We start from the raw sequence: 4,788 nt of genomic DNA on the forward strand, positions 1-4,788 counted from the left end.
TACACATACAACTATCAGTGTTTCTATATGTAACCATCTTTTTCTATATAATGCTAAATATGAGTTCATACTGATGTCTCCAACTCTAATTGGTGATCATCTCTCCTTGCTTCTCTGTGACCTCCTACTTCATCCATGAGAAACTGGCTCCCACCATCTACAATCCATTTCACTTACATTTCACTTAATTGTTCAATTCTAGTGTACATGTATAGCAGTGTTAAGATTGCTACCCTGTACCACTGTGGGGAACAGCTTTATCAACTTGAGTATAGTGTTTATATGCAATTATTTTTGCTTCGGTTTTACAGACTCCACTCATTTATTTCCAAAGTTGCTTAGGTCAGCACCTTCCTTCTCACCCCTTCCCCTTCTTTCAGTGAGGTATTACAGTTTCATACATTTTAATATAGTTAGATCATTTTGTCACATACCACATTTCATCCTGGGATTCTTTTGACCTCCTAAATGGTTTTTTTCTCAATTTGCATACATTATGGTTCACTGTTTGTGCTGTAAGGTTCAGTAGGTTTTGATAAATGCATAGTGTCATGTATCCACAATTACAGAATTATACAGAATAGTTTCACCACCTGAAAAAAATATCCCTTGGGCTTCACTGATTTCAACTTCCCATTTACCCACAAGGTCCTTGCAACCAGTGATTTTTTTTTTTAACTGTCTTTATAGTTTTGCTTTTTCCAGATATCGTATAATCAGAATCAAACAACACATAGATTTTTTCAAGCTGGCTTCTCTCACTTAGCAAAATGTATTTCAGGTTCATCCATGTCCTTTCATGGCTTGATAGCTTATTTCTTTTTATCACGGAATGTTCTTGTTATAGATACACAAGTTTGTTTATACATTCACCTATTGGAGGACATCTTGGATACTTCCTACCATAACTTTTTTTTTTAATCAAAAAAGAAAGTTTTTTTCTTACAACAAATTTTTCTTTTATTTTTCCTTTGTAGAAGTAACATGTGAAAGAAGAGTATCTAGTGGTTTGGAACATGGGTCCTAAAGCAGATGGCACTGTGTACCAGCCGTGAGTCCTTGGACAAGAGCACAGCCTCTCTGAGCGCCCATTTCCCGCTCTGTAATATGAGGTTAGTGGTGACGTCTCCTCGTTTGGCTGTGAGGACGGAATGAGAAAGCTCCTGTATGCAATTATCCTTGAATGTTACCTTTGTGTATACATCCATGCTCCTCAACCCAATACGAGACAGCTTTAAGCAAAAACTAAGCGTAGCCTTATTGAGATAAAATTCACACATCATGCATTTCAACTATTTAAAGTGAGTCACATATACTGGTGCTTCTTGATCTCTCCAGAAGGTGTCAAAGTTTTCACACAGAGATCTTGTGACTCTAAGATGCATCCTCATTTCTGAGTTGTTGAAATGTGAAACGAACAATTCACAGATCTCGCTATAGAAAATCTAACCAAGCCTGCTCGGGCATCATGATCTGTAGTGAAGTGCCTTAGAGAAGGGCTGAGCTGCGGAGTGGAAGGTGTCTGGCTGTCTTCTGTGCTCTCTTTTCTCTACCCCAGGGTTAAAGGAGTCTGCAGTATGCCCAGGTGGGATGGTGGAGGAGGACACGTTTCTGAACTAGAGAAAAATTTGTGAAGAAAGGGAGGATGAGTCCAGGGAGATGCTTGGGAAATCACAAGGAACAGAGCCTGAAGCTTCCACGGCGGACACTGTCACATGCCAAGGGTTAGGAGGGCGTGACTCTGAGCATCAGGCATTGGGAATTGCCGCAGGCCCTGCAGGGTGGGCACATCGGCATTGAGATGCTCCTGCGCCTTCTGCCAGCAGATGGCAGTGTGGATCTGTGGAGCGAGTGGAGCCGGCCAGCCAGCTGAGGAAGCAGGTGGGTTATAGAGAAGGACGATACTGGGAGGACCCTCTCGAGCTCTCCTACTGACCTGGAGGCGCTCAAGTGGCTGCCACTCAGTGTCCTCTCAGAGGCCATTGTACCCAGCCCATGATTGTAGGCAGGAATGTAGGGAGAGTTGATTTAATAAAGATGGGCTGAATGCCAGCTCTGATGGGACCCTCAGCTGGGTGTGATTTGAACAGAAAGATACATCCTACGGGGCCCCTCACAGAGCCTGTGCTTTGACGGAGACTTGACATGCCCAAATGTGACTACAGTACAGAGGAGGTTATGGTTATGATGCAGTGGAAAAGGTGGAAGGCGTCTGTAGAACCTCTCTAGGTTGTCCCCTGGCTGGGTCCCGGTGCTTTGTCTCATCCGCACGGCCTGTATCTGGCTCAGACTTCCCCAGCTATGTGCGAGTCCATTTCATTAGAACAGCCTACATCTGGCCTCTGTGTAAGGCGGCTCACCGTGCCAGCACGTCGCCCCAGCCTTTTTATCTTCAGTGTCAAGAATCTCACCTCCCTTCCCTTTCCCTCTGGGACTCTTCTGATGCATCCCTCTGTGACTTTCCTCTGACTTTGTCCCAAACAGGAAACCTAATAAGGATTCTATTCTCTGCAATAGGAAGGGGAGGGCTAAGGGCTCCCTTCTATCCTGCCATTTCCTATTTAAACAAAGGCTTTGTGCTGTGATACCACTAGGCGTTTATGTTCACTCTGACCCCAGAATCCTTTCTTCTCTCTCTGTGTGTTGTGCTTTGTAGTCTGTCGCCTCAGGTAGTCTGGTTAGTTCAGTGGTTTGGAGCTCAGCACCGATAAGATCAAAATCCTTTGCTGAAACTGTTAAAGAAAAAATTTTTCAATGATACTTGTTAAAGCACTGTAAGGCAGAGTTTATTCAGGACCATTGTGATAGCTAGAGGGACCCCTGCAATGGGGTCTTGCAGTTGGGGAGAGAGGTTTAGCTCAACTTTGACTACATCATAGCATGGGTGAGCAGCAATTTATAGCCAAGGCGCAGAGTGGGGTCAGTGGATGGAAAATTACTTAGAAGAAACATCAGGGGCTAGGAGGTTCTGGTTACACTGACCTAACAGGATTCTTCCTGAAGAAAGGTGGAGGGATCAGATATCAGTTGGACAATGGAGGATGAGAAACCTGATCAGATTTTGAGGGTGGTCTGATATCAAGGGTGGGAGTGGGGATTCTTGCTAAACTGACTTAGCAGGATTCTTTGCTAAAAGTGGACTTTACAAGGGAGTACATAGCTGGGCCTAGGAGAAGTTTCCAAAAGTGGACTAAAGTTTGGCCAATCAAAGAATCTTTGTCAAGAACTCAGGTGATCTAGTAAGTTTCATTTGTTCCATGATCACAGCCGATACCTTTCACCTTGGCCCTCTTGTCATGATGTCCTGGCTTTACTTCCTGCATCCCCATCTCTCCAGATCCAAAATGATCTCCTTTCATCCCCATCTTCAGAACCAGCCCTGCCCAGACTCTAGGACCAGGGCCGCCTCTGTGAAACTGAATGCTGAGCAGATTCAGAGTCTTCTTTTTGCAGGCCTGTTTCCCTCTTCTGCCCACCTTTTTTTTTTTTTTTTTTTGAGGTGGCATCTTGCTCTGTTGCCCATGCTGGAGTGCAGTGGCGTGATCTTGGCTCACTGCAACCTCTGCCTCCCGGGTTCAAGTGATTCTCCTGCCTCACCCTCCTGAGTAGCTGGGATTACAGACGTGTGCCATTACATCCAACTAATTTTTGTATTTTTAGTAAAGACAAATGGGGTTTCACCACGTTGGCCTGGCTGGTCTCAAACGCCTAACCTCAAGTGATCCACCTGCTTCAGCCTCCCAAAGTGCTGGGATTACAAGCTTGAGCCACCGCACCCAGCCCCCTTGTGCCCACTTCTAAGAAAGGGCCTGGGCGTCTGAATTACCTTCTTTGCCTGAAATTCAGCTTTGGTTTCTTGCTCAGCCCTCTGGTGGCTTCTGGACTCTGAGAGGGCAGAGGTACTAGCTTGGTGGGGTGGAGCTTACCTACCATTTTCCCACCATGTGCCTTGACTTTGTTCCCTGACTTCTCAGAAACACACTTTCTTCCTTTCTTAAAAATATAAAAAGTTAGCCAGGTGTGGTGGTACATGTCTGTAATCCCAGTCACTCAGGAGGCCGAGGCAGGAGAATCGCTTGAACCCAGGAGGCGGAGGTTGTGGTGAGCCGAGATCATGCCATCGCACTTCAGCCTGGGCAATAAGAGCGAAACTCCGTCTCAAAAACAAACAAACAACAAACAACAACAACAAAAAAGGGATGGGAGTGGCTCATACTTGAATTTGAACAAAATGGACATCAGTTAATGCTAATTCCAACTCTCCCACTTCCCCCATCTTTGCATTCCTAGGGCCTAGAAGCTTAAGCTTGATTGATGCCAATTATTTCTTGAAAGTCTATGCTCTACTCACCCTCAGACTACAGAGCTCCATGTTCCTTTATATCTGGTGGAACAGGCCCCTTTTTGCTGGACTACTCAGAGGAGGTGCCACTAGCCTAGACCACCCACTGTCTCTCACCCCCTCTCTAACACCACTTCGCTGTCACTGTGTGTTGTGTTGCTGCCTGCCCCAGGGATTAGATCCCTGATCTGGCCTGTCTACCCACTACCCTTCTGTTCCCTGGGGAGTCATAGGACATGTTGCCTACATCTCTGTAGCACTGGATTTGGTGGCAGCCAGGTAAGAGAGAATGTGAATGAATTAGAGCAGCCCATTACCATCCTGGGCACCTGCTTCATGGAGCATTTGGCAAGGAAAGTGGTAGCCTGCAAAAAATAAAACCAAACAAAGCAAAGCCAAAAAGTCCCCCAAACATTAGGAACCTTTGGGTCTGTGGGATTTTTGTA

Source organism: Rhinopithecus bieti, unplaced genomic scaffold (genome assembly GCF_001698545.2).
Source record: "Rhinopithecus bieti isolate Rb0 unplaced genomic scaffold, ASM169854v2 scaffold_13348, whole genome shotgun sequence".
In the NCBI taxonomy this organism is placed as follows: Eukaryota; Metazoa; Chordata; class Mammalia; order Primates; family Cercopithecidae; genus Rhinopithecus; species Rhinopithecus bieti.